This window comes from Pristis pectinata, chromosome 8 (genome assembly GCF_009764475.1).
Source record: "Pristis pectinata isolate sPriPec2 chromosome 8, sPriPec2.1.pri, whole genome shotgun sequence".
NCBI classification, from domain to species: Eukaryota; Metazoa; Chordata; class Chondrichthyes; order Rhinopristiformes; family Pristidae; genus Pristis; species Pristis pectinata.
In genome coordinates this window covers 3,234,225-3,246,712 of record NC_067412.1, presented here as the reverse complement: position 1 = coordinate 3,246,712, position 12,488 = coordinate 3,234,225, and the positions used below count along the sequence as shown (strand labels likewise).

Sequence of the window (12,488 nt, the reverse complement as noted above, 5' to 3'; positions counted from 1 at the left end):
GCACGAGCGAGCGAGCGCGAGGAAAAATTGGAGGTCGCACCCTGGATACAGAGATAGGACATTTAGAGCAGAGATGTGGAGAGGTCTCTTCACTCAGAGGGTGAACCCATGGAATTCCCTACCACAAAATGAGGTAGAGATTTCTAGACAAAAGACAATAAGGTAGGGAGTGGGGGGTGGGAGAAGGAGAGAGAACGGGAATATATACCGCTAAATGATCAGCGATGATTGTATTGTATGTAGGAACAGGCTCAGAGAGCCAAATGGTCTGCTCCTAGTATACGTTGACTCTCACACAAGCTTCTCACAGCTCCCATCACGGGCACATCCCTCCCCACCATCGGGAGTATCTACAGGAGGCGTTGACTCAAGAAGGCAACATCCAACATCAAAGATCCCCACCATCTGGGCCGTGCCATCTTCTCACAGCTCCCATTGGGCAGGAGGTACAGTAGCCTGAAGTCCCACACCACCAGGTTCAAGAACAGCTACTTCCCTTCAACCATTCGGTTCTTGAACCAACCGGCACAACCCTAGTCACTGCCTCAGTGCAGCAACACTGGGACCACTTTGCACTAAAATAGACATTGTTTTGTTCTTATTACGTTCTCTCTTGTTTAATATGTTTATTTTTTTTTGTGAATGCTGCTTATCTGATGCTGTGCCTGTGATGCTGCAGCAGGTAAGTTTTTCATTGCGCCCGTGCACACATGGACTTGTGCATCTGACAATAACCTCGACTTTGACTTGACCTTGATTACCGTCCTTGTTCACAGAATCCGGATGTCACTGGGAAAACCAGGATCTGTCATCGTCCATTCCCCCACGAATTGGGTTGCTAAGGGTTAGAAACGTGGTCGTGGGATCATTTTTAACCTTGTTGTAATGTTGTAGGGGTTACACTGTTCCAAAAACAGAGGTTCAGGTCGTACCACAGCAGCTGAGGGACCTCAAATATACCTGGAGTGCAAGACTAGTCTCTGTTAGCTTACCTTTGGTGAAGCACGGTTGTCTAATGGTGTCCACCAAACTCCCAGAGTTTTGTAAAAACCCATCTGTTTGAATAATAGTCCTCCAGTGGAGGAAATCTAGCCCGTGTGTGACTCCAGACCCACCAAGATAGACAAGGTCTAACCACTTCCTCAGCTCAGGGGTACTTGGAAACAGACACTGCCAGCATCCACATCCTAGGAGCATGAACAAAACATTCAGTGGCCACCACATTGATCGGCCTGGGGCCTTAAACCAGAGAGGACAAGGAAGGCTGACATTATTGCCTTCATGAGTAACTGTTTCGGATTTTAACTCCCAGCTGCCATGGTGGGATTTGAACTCCCACCTCTAGATCAATGTCACCTTAACGCCTATTACTGGAGTAATATCAGACAGCAAGAGACCAGTCCAGATGGAGGGTCTCAACCTGAAACATCAACTGTCCACTTCCCTCCATAGATGCTGCCTGACCCGCTGAGTTCCTCCAGCGTTTTGTCTGTTGCAGCAAGACACCGTAACATGACAACGATGATGAGCCAGCACTCCCAGAACGTCACGTTACATTATTTCGGGACACCAACCTGTGGCCATTATCACCTGCATCTCTAACCCTAACCCTGAAGGCAGGCACGGTGGTGTAGTGGTTAGCGCGACGCTATTACAGCGCCAGCGACCCGGGTTCAATTCCAGCCACAGTCTGCAAGTAGTTTCTGCGTTCTCCCTGTGTCTGCGTGGGTCTCCTCCAGTTTCCTCCCACATTCCAAAGACGTACGGGTTAGGAAGTTGTGGGCTTGCTATGTCGGCGCCGGAAGCATGGCGACACTTGCGGGCTGCCCCCAGAACACTCTATGCAAAAAGATGTATTTCACTGTGTGTTTCGATGTACATGTGACTAATATATCCTATCATTTGGAGGTTGAGGAGATTTGGTCCATCACCAAAGACTCTTGCAAATTTCTACAAATATACGTGGAGAGCATTCTGACTGGTTGCATCACCGCCTGGTATGGAGGCTCCAATGCACAGGATCACAAGAGGCTGCAGAGGGTTGGAGACTCAGCCAGCTCCATCACAGGCACAACCCTCCCCACCATCACGGACATCTTCAAGAGGCGGTGCCTCAAGGCGGCAGCATCCATCACTGAGGACCCTCACCATCCGGGACATGCCCTCTTCTCATTACTACCATTGGGGAGGAGGTACAAGACCCTGAAGACCCACACTCAACGATTCAGGAACAGCTTCTTCCCCTCCGCCATCAGATTTCTGAACAGTCCACGAACACTACCTTGTTATTTTTTTTGTACTATTTAGTTTTGTAATTTATGTCTTTGCCACAAAACAACAAATTTCACATCATCTAAGTCAGAGATAATAAATCTGATTGTGATCCTGACCAGCTAACGTCTGTTTGCATCAAGATAGCAACACAATGATAGCATCAAGAAAGCATCCTATCTGAATGCATCACGGCTTGGTACGGCAACTGCTCTGCCCAGGGCCGCAAGAAACTGCAGAGAGTTGTGGACACAACCCAGCGCATCACGGACACCAGCCTCCCCTTCTTTACCTCTCGTTGTCTTGGTGAAGCAGCCAGCATAATCAAAGACCCCACTCACCCGGGACATTCTCCCTTCTCTCCTCTTCCATCGGGTAGAAGATACAGGAGCCTGAGGGCACGTACCACCAGACTTAAGGACAGCTTCTACCCCACTGTGATAAGACTATTGAACGGTTCCCTCATACAATGAGATGGACTCTGACCTCGTGATCTACCTTGTTGTGACCTTGCACCTTATAGCACTGCACTTTCTCTGTAGCTGTGACACTTTGTAATGTTATTGTTTTTACCTGTACTACATCAATGCACTTTGTACTAACGCACTGTGTAATGAATTGACCTGTACGACTGGTTTGTAAGACAAGCTTTTCACTGTACGTTGGCACAAGTGACAATAATAAACCAATACCTCAGCTCTCTCCCATCTACAATTTCATTATCTAATCATTCCTACAGAGAGAGAGCCGAACAAGCTCAGTGTTATTTGCAGTACAACGATGGCTCTTCAATACAATGAAGCCACTCAGTGCAAAATCTACTCCAGTGTGGCACCTAGCACAACACAACCAGACAATGGTTTTTCTGTTCAAACTGAAGACAACTCCACTTTCACAAAACAACAACACTGAAACTACACAGCATGACCAGGCTGCATCTGGGGAAATGGAGTTAACGTTAAGGATCGCAGAACTGGGGACTCGCCACCCTCACGCGTCCGTCAGCGGAGGAGGAGAACATTTGCTCACAAGCGCAACGCCGAAGTTATTGCGACGAACACAGCGGGGCTCCGTTGCCAGTCGGAGACAGTGTGGGCTGCCGGAGTGTGGACTGGTCTAGACTGTGGACTGACTGCACTTGCCAGTCGGAGACAGCCGGGGAAGCCAGCGTTTGGACGGAGTACCTGAGGCTCAACAGATTCACGACGCCACGGAGGTCATTACCTGCAGAACCACGCACCCTCTTCCCAATCCCAAAACTCCCTCCCGTCCAATGCACACATTGCACCAGATGGGGCGGATCTCAATGCTACCTGGAGACTTTACCCTCCCTTCTACAATAATAAACGCACGCTGCAAGGTTGCCCATTTAATCAGACAACAGCCGTCCCGCAGCAGAAGCGCGCACCGTGTCAGTCCCGAGTCCCGGTCGCTGGGAGCTGTCAATCACCCAGTCCCGGGACCCGGTCCCTGGGAGCTGTCAATCACCCAGTCCCGGGACCCGGTCCCTGGGAGCTGTCAATCACCCAGTCCCGGCGCCGCGCACACACCTACCTTAACTCTCCCGCAATACAACCCTGTCCGGAAGCGGAAACCACCGTCCAGCTTTTTATTTCCGCCAATTTAGCGCCACCCGATGCAGTCCTGCAGGGGGAGGGGGGGGGGGCTTTGCAAAGTTAAAGCTGACCTGGGGGTAATTCAGTCCATGGGTCCCGTCTCCAGCGTTGCGAGGGGTCCAATTCGCCCCATGGACTGTGCTGCTACACCAGAGTTCTGCAGAGTTTCAAGCATGTTTCCAATTACCTCTCAAAGTTATTGCTGAATCTGCACTCAGTGCCCTTTAAGGCAATGCATTCACATCCCATTAACTGTGCAGAAAAAGTGTGCGTTCAAGATTACTAAAATGTATACACATTTATCTAATCTGTATGCAAGATTAATCTTATGCAGTCACAAGGAACTGCAGATACGGGATATGGTCATTGTGCAGAGCTTCCACCCTTTCCTCCCACAGATGCTGCTCGACTTGCTGAGTTCCTCCAGCAGATTGCTGATTAATGCATATGGCTATGTGCATAATGTTATATAATGATTAATACAAGGTCAAAATTAGCATTTCTTTCTTAGTTCAGATGAAGGGTCTCAGAGCTGAAATGTTACTGTTTCCACAGATGCTGCCTGACCTGCTTAGTTTTTCCAGCATTTTCTGTGTATTTATTATTATTAATATGAGGTATCTATATGTAACATATTTGCAAGATTTATTTAAAAAACACAGAAAGACTATCCCGGTTAGCATGCTATATTGGCGCCGAAAGTGTGGCGACACTTGTGGGCTGGCCCCAGAACACTACGCAAAAGATGCATTTCACTGTGTGTTTCAATGTACACGTGACTAATAAAGATCTTATCTGCTAAATTAACAATATCCAGAACCAAAGAGTCTGCATTAGTCCCATATCCAGTTCCCTTTAACCTGTTAGTAAACAATGAAGGACAGATCTTGTTTGATAACCAAAGTCAAAGTCGAGTTCATTGTCACATGCACAAGTCCATGTGTGCACAGGTGCAATGGAAAACTTACTTGCAGTAGCATCACAGGCATAGCATTAGAGACAGAACGTTCACAAGGAAAACATAAATTACACAAATTTGTACAAGAAAGAACACAATTAGAACAAAACAAAACAAAGTCCATTGTAATGCAAAGTGTTGCTATTCTGGGGGTTGTGCAAATTAGCGACCTGGGTTCAAATTCGGCCACCGTCTGTAATGAGTTTGTACGTTCTCCCCGTGTCTGCATGGGTTTCCTCCGGGTGCTCCGGTTTCCTCCCACATTCCAAAGACATACAGGTTAGGAAGTTATGGGCATGCTATGTTGGCACCAGAAGCGTGGCGACACTTGCGGGCTGCCCCCCAAAATCACTACGCAAAAGGTGTATTTCACTGTATGTTTCAATGTACATGTGACTAATAAAGATCTTATCTTGGTTCATGAACTGGATGGTTGAAGGGAAGTAGCTGTTCTTGAACCTGGTGGTGTGGGACTTCAGGCTTCATGGGAGCTGTGAGAAGATGGCATGGCCCAGATAGTGGGGATCTTTGATGATGGATGTTGCCTTCTTGAGGCAGCACCTCCTGTAGATTCTACCGATGGTGGGGAGGGATGTGTCTGTGATGTACCGGGCTAGAGTGAACCTTGCCTCAATGAACCTTGGGAGGTTTTGCCTTCTTATTTCTGCTGTATAATGCAAGTGGGTTTTTTATACTCCACAGTCTCACAGCATTCTGCGCAATGAAGTTTCTCCCCTTCCTAACCTGAATCCCTCGTCTTACAGCAATGGGTACGGGGTGGTGATGCAGTGGTTGAATTACCCAACTTTTTTCCCAGGGTTGGGGAATCAAGAAGCTTAAGTTGAGTGGGGAGAGATTTAACAGGAACCCAAGGGGCAACTTCTTCACGCAGAGGGTGGTGAGTGTATGGAATGAGCTGCCAGAGGGAGTGGGTGAGGCAGGTACAACAGTATCATTTAAGCAGCACTTGGATAGGTACATCGAGGGGCAGGGCTTGGAGGGATATGGGCCGAACGCAGGAAATTGGGACTAGCTGGGTGGGTGCCGTGGTTGGCATGGACTGGTTGGGCCGAAGGGTCTGTTTCTGTGCTGAATGAGTCTAGGATTCTGGAACTAGTGAATAGTGGCCTGGACAAACAATCCAGAAAACTGAGTTTAAATTCAATTAATAAGTTATAAAGAAAAAACATCAACCAGGCCTGGTAGTGATGTACAAAAACTGCTGGATTGTCATAAAGGTAAAGATAGTTCTCTAATGACCCTCAGGGGAGGCAATCTGCCCAAATGTACCTGGTGGGGCCTGTATGTGAATTCACACCTACCCCGTGTGGTTGCATGGCAAGAAGGTCACTCAGTTCAAGGGCAGTTAGAGGTGAGTAACAAGTGCTCAGAACCTGAATAAAATTAGCTTACAATCTCCAAGGATGTTGCCGGGACTGGAGGGCTTGAGTTATAAGGAGAGGCTGGACAGGCCGGGACTGTTTTCCCTGGAGCGAAGGAGGCTGAGGGGTGACCTTATAGAGGTTTATAAAATCATAAGGTCACAGTCTTTTTCCCAGGGTGGGGGAATCTAAAACTAGAGAGTTTTAAGGTGAGAGGGTGGGGATTGTCTAAAACCAGAGAGCAAAGGTTTAAGGTGAGAGGGGAAAGATTTAAAGGGGACCTGAGGGGCAAGTTTTCACACAGAGGGTGGTGAGTACATGGAATGAGCTGCCAGAGGAAGCGGTAGAGGTGGGGACAATTACAATGTTTAAAAGGTATGTAGACAGATAGGAATGGTTTCAAGGGATATGGGCCAAATGCAGAGAAATGGGTCTAGCTCAAGTAGACAACTTGGTTGACATGGACAAGTTGGGCCGAAGGGCCTGTTTCCGTGCTGTACAATTCCGTGATTCTATAACCCATTGGCTATGTTGATGCTCCAATTCTCCGATTAGGCAGCCCCTCAGGATCAGGGATGACCTGCTTCCACTACGGGTTTGAGGCAAATGATGGCACTGTCTGTCACGGGTGAGACAGGTGGAGCTTGGTGGGGTGAGAGGATGGGTTAATTGGATTATTGCTCCTTCCACTGTTTGCGCCTGGTCCCCGTCTGCTGCTGTCAACGTACCTGGCGCCCTTCCCAACACTCGTCCACCAGAGATTCCAAAAACTCGGGTGGTACATGTTCTGAAGGAGGTTCTGAGGGCATCCTTGAAATGTCTTCTCCATCGCAGGACATTGCTTACCATGGTGGAGCTCTTGAGCATAGAGCTTGCTTCGGGGGTCTGGTGTTGGGCAGGTGGGCAATCGAGACTAGCCTGGAACTGGGTGAGCCTGATCAGACCCTTGGTGCTGGTGATGCTGGTCTGGGAGAGGTTCCTCATGTTGGTTCACTTACCCTGCCCATGGATTCGCAGGATTTTGCAGAGGGAGCTTTAGTGGTACTGCTCCTGTGCTCTGAGGTGTTTACATAGAACATAGAACATAGAACAGTACAGCACAATACAGGCCCTTCAGCCCACAATGTTGTGCCGAACTTTAAACCTCGCCTAAGACTATCTAACCCCTTCCTCCCACATATCCCTCGATTTTAAATTCCTCCATATGCTTATCTAACAATCTCTTGAATTTGACCAATGTACCTGCCTCCACCACCACCCCAGGCAGCACATTCCACACCCCAACCACTCTTTGGATAAAAAACCTCCCTCTGATATCTCCCTTGAACTTCCCACCCATTACTTTAAAGCCATGCCCTCTTGTATTGAGCATTGGTGCCCTGGGAAAGAGGCGCTGGCTGTCCACTCTATCTATTCCTCTTACTATTTTGTACACCTCTATCATGTCTCCTCTCATCCTCCTCTCCAAAGAGTAAAGCCCTAGCTCCCTTAGTCTCTCCTCATAATGCATACTCTCTAAACCAGGCAGCATCCTGGTAAATCTCTTCTGCACCCTTTACAGTAGGTTATGCACTATAAACATCTCAAAGCACAGTAGATCCATAAGGAATGCAAGGACTCCTGCAGGTTGGGAGACCATGATGTCAGGCCTCACTGATATGACTCCTGAGTTGTGGAAAGCGACCTGTTAACCAGGGGACTTGTCAGGAGGATGTCCTGGTTGCTTTGTTCCTGGGCCTGGCCAGACTGACTACTCGCGGGTCACGGAGGCAGGCAGCCCAGGGCTCCGCCCAAGCCGACTGCTTGACCATCTTCCAGGGTTATGTTTGTGCCTGGGTATCCCTGGAGAAAGAACACACAGTGTCCACAGGCACCATGGAGGTGTTCCGGGACCATTGGGCGCCGCAGGGCATTAAGTGCATTCTGGAACAGGATGGTAACGTTATAATTTAGCTGAAGTTTAGTTGTTGTTGTGTTCTGTAGTAATTTGATGCACTGTAGAGTCTGAGAGTCATACAGCATAGAAACAGGCCCTTCGGCCCAACTGGTCCATGCTGACCAAGATGTCCTATCCAATGTAGTCCCATTTGCCAGCATTTGGCCCATAACCTTCCAAACCTTTCCAATCCATGTACCTGTCCAACTGCCTTTTAAAAAAACAGTACTTGTTTAGTTTTTGCAATAAACTTGGTTTTGTAAAAACAAAAGCTCCTGTCACTGATTTTGATTATCAGAGGCAGATGAGAGTACATTGTTGATGAAGCTTTACCTTCCAGATGTTTAGAGCAAGACCTCTTGCATGCTTCAGGGAAAGGGTCACTGACGATTTGCTCATCCTTGGAGCGTGCGAACAGATAAGCATCATCTGCACATGGCAGTTCGATGTCTGAAGTTGATGTGATCTTGGTTCTGCAGTAGGGTCAAGGAAGGTTGAACAAATTTACACCCCACCCTCACTTCTGCAGGGAGCTTGTTGACGAGATGAAGTATCAATAGCCTCTTTTTCTTGATCTCGAATCTCAGGGTAACGATCTCCATCTACTCCACCTTGTGGCTTCATCATTTTAAATATTCTTACCTAATAATCTCTGGTGTAGTGAAGGGAGCTTCCATTAAAATACCATCCACTTGAATTTTCTCACACTGTTAGTTTTCCTGTAACTCTGTACTAAACCATTTACCTAATGTAACAAACAGCTCCTGGTGACATTGTCAAACCCTCTGATGAGTAGGAAAGACCATAAATGCTGCCCTTACACCTGACACACACGTCCTGTAAATGTATTAGAGAATAATGGAATCACTATGTTACACTGCATCAGGGAATGCAATTGGACAAATGAAGGACTTAGAACAGAGTACGTCAGAAATGCACAGAGAGCTTGTAAACAAAAAACTTATTAATAAGGTATGGGCTTTAAGAAAAATTGAAATAAGGTAACTACTAACTGCTTATTATTGTTAAAGTTACAACTTACAAATGAAAGCTTGAAAACTGAATAATTTAAGTGATATGTTTATATTGCAAACACTTCCTTTACAATTTATAGAACCACAAATTACTTCAATATTTCATTTCAACAGGTTGACTAATTGTAATTTAACAACCATTGATTTACATAAAGCAGTGCCTATGATGAGTGAAATATGAGGATAAGTGTTATGTACCAAATAATGACAACATTACATAATTAGTAATACTTCTAAATATGTAGCATCTCTAATTATACATTTTATAAACATGCTTTAATTACATATAATTAAACTTATTTTCCCTGTTTAATGCTGCAAACCCAATCATTATGTGTTGGTCGGACTGGGAGAGAAAGATGTGTTAAGTGGTATTAATTTCACTCAAGTGCGCGCAACAATTCTTTAAGTAAACACAAATCAATTTGATGTAAGCAACTGAATTTTTTCACTTTTTCCAAAGATTTTAGGCTGAAGTCCTGAGTATAAAGTTTAAAAATTAATGACAAAAGTAATGTGTTACTTGGCATCAGGCAAAGCAATTGGACAAGTGGAGGACTTTGAAGAGAGTACGTCAGGACTGTGTGTTTAGGATAAAAGGTAGAAGTTGCTTTTAATCCTGGCCCTACGCCAATAGATTTATTGCAATGGAAACTCACCAATAATTCCTGACAGTGTGCTTTCAATTCAATAATATTTGACAGAAATAACAAACTTACCAACATTTTCAGCTCGTTATCATATTTTCTGTTTAATATGTTATTAGATCATTAGCTTACAATAATTAGATCTGTCTCAGAAAATCCCTTGCCTGAATAACTTCCTCTTTTTCCCTAGTCACCACCTTTATTGATGACCTCAGAATGTCCAAGTGGTTTCTAACAAAATAAGATAACACGCAGTGAAATGCATCTTTTGCGTTGAGTGTTCTGGGGGCAGCCCGCAAATGTCGCCAGGCTTCCGGCGCCAGCGTAGCATGCCCACAACTTCCTAAACTGTATGTCTTTGGAATGTGGGAGGAAACTGGAGCACCCGGAGGAAACCCACGCAGACACGGGGAGAACATTGTCAGAAATGTGGTGGTCAATTTGCAGACAGCCAGCTCCCATAAACAGCAATGTGATAATGGCCATTGGTCTATTGGTCAGAAAATCGAGGAGAAAGTACCTCCTTCTTTGTATGCCACCATGGAAATGTTAATCTGGTTTCTCTGCCCACTGATGCTGCTTGACCGGATGAATATTTTACAGAATTTTCTGTTTTTAACTCAGCCTTTCACCTGCTCTTGGATCCTGAGATCTTGGGAGACTGAGAGTCTTTGGTTTAACATTGCATTTGGAAGACATTACCTCCAGTTATACTGCAACAGATCACCAATCAGGGTTTTGTGTTCAACCCAGCAGAGTGAGATTGAACGTCCAACCTTCCAAGACAGAGATAAGAAGGAGAAAACTGGGGCAGGACTGACAGATGCTGATCCTGATGCCAACGTAGCCCCTTGTATAGTAAGGTACTTTGTGTTCACCTGCAGTAAGACCTGAATAATGTCTAAGTTTGGCCAGGTAAGTGGTAGATGGTGCTTGTGCCCATTCAAGTGTGAAAAATGATCATCTCCAACAAGGGAACTTAATCACACTCCCTTCTCTTTCATTTCTATTATCCTTCCTGTCTCAACAGCGTTGACCAGAAGTTTACCTTGAACACCCTCTGCTTAATTACTGTGGATCCAAGAGCAGGTCAAAGGCTGGGTTCAAAACAGAAAATTCTGTAAAACATTCATCTGGTCAAGCAGTCAGTGGACAGAGAAACCAGATTAACATTTCTGATCAATGACCTTTCATCAGAACAAGTTCTAAAGAAGTCTGAAAAATATACATATTTAAAGTTACAGAGGCTGGATTTCCTGTGTCTAGTGACCCATCTCTGACTCCCCAACATCTGCCCAAGGCACACTCCACTTGTCCAGGTGAATACACCTCCAGTAATATTCAAGAAGGTTGCCATCATATGCTTGATTAGTACCCAATCCACCATCCTATACATACACCTCTTCCAGCACTAAGGCACCTGCCCAGGGCTCCAATCTGAGCTATCTACAAGATGGACAGTAGCAACTCACAAAGGAACCTTTTACAGTTCCTCTGTGAAGGTCTACACCTAGAAGCACAAGGACAATGTGTTCAGGGTGACCCCTACTAGCAGGCCCCCCTTCCACTCACAGACCCAGGGTAGAAATGCCATGAAAATTAGCTTTCTGCAGCAGCAGTACAGTACATTACAAACATAAATTACATGAACTAGACAGAACATACAGGACAAAATAAACATTAGTGCAAGTTGAGGGAAATATAGTCAAAGGTAGATTCTTAAGGTTGGTTCAAGAACCTGATATCTTTATTAATCACATGTAAACGATACAGGAGCCCGAGGGCACGTACCGCCAGACTTAAGGACAGCTTCTATCCCACTGTGATAAGACTATTGAACGGCTCCCTTATACGATAAGATGGAATCTGACCTCACGATCTACCTTGTTGTGACCTTGCATCTTATTGCACTGCACTTTCTCTGTAGCTGTGACACTTTACTCTGTACTGTTATTGTTTGTACCTGTACTACATCAATACAATCTGTACTGACTCAATGTAACTGCACTGTGTAATGAATTGACCTGTACGATCGGTATGCAAGACAAGTTTTTCACTGTACCTCGGTACAAGTGACAATAATAAACCAATACCAATCCCAATGTACATCGAAACACACAGTGAAATGCATCTTTTGTGTAGGGTGTTCTGGGGGCAGCCCGCAAGTGTCGCCACGCTTCCAGCACCAATATAGCATGCCCACAACTTCCTAACTTGTACATCTTTGGAATGTGGGAGGAAACCAGAGCACCCGGAGGAAACCCATAGCAGTGGGGAAGAAGCTGTGGTTGAACCCTTAGGTGTGGGTCTTCAGGCTCCTGTACCTCTTTCACAGCACAGACTTCAATGGCCCATAAAAGCAGTTCACCACCACCTCCTCAAGATCAATGAAGGATGGGGAATAAATATTGATGCCACTTGCTTGAATAAATTTATAAATATCTTCAGATCAAATTCCTAAAATTTATTGTGCTTTGCAAAAAAGTATATATGTATATTTTTAAAATATAGCAAGTACTGGAGAACAGATCAGGCAGCAGAGACGGACAGAGTAACAGGGTTAATGTTTGAGGCTGATGATCTTTCACCAAACATTTCGTCTTTGTCTTTTTTATGTTGGTGGGTTTTAAAGATTTACAGATGA

At 45.6% G+C, this 12,488-nt stretch overlaps 1 protein-coding gene across 2 annotated transcripts in view; it reads right to left on the bottom strand.

Annotated features, from left to right (window-relative positions):
- The window catches only part of si:ch211-256e16.3 (kelch-like protein 20), a 36,000-nt gene extending 27,496 nt beyond the window's left edge, over nucleotides 1-8,504 (bottom strand). The window contains exon 1 of one of the 2 annotated variants that reach the window (XM_052022567.1): nucleotides 8,497-8,504. The gene's annotated coding sequence lies outside the window, so the exon portion shown is untranslated. Of the gene's footprint in view, nucleotides 1-3,679; nucleotides 3,739-8,496 lie in introns of those variants that run through there. The other variant, XM_052022566.1, reaches the window with a different exon arrangement.
- Between the last annotated feature and the right edge of the window lie 3,984 nt (nucleotides 8,505-12,488).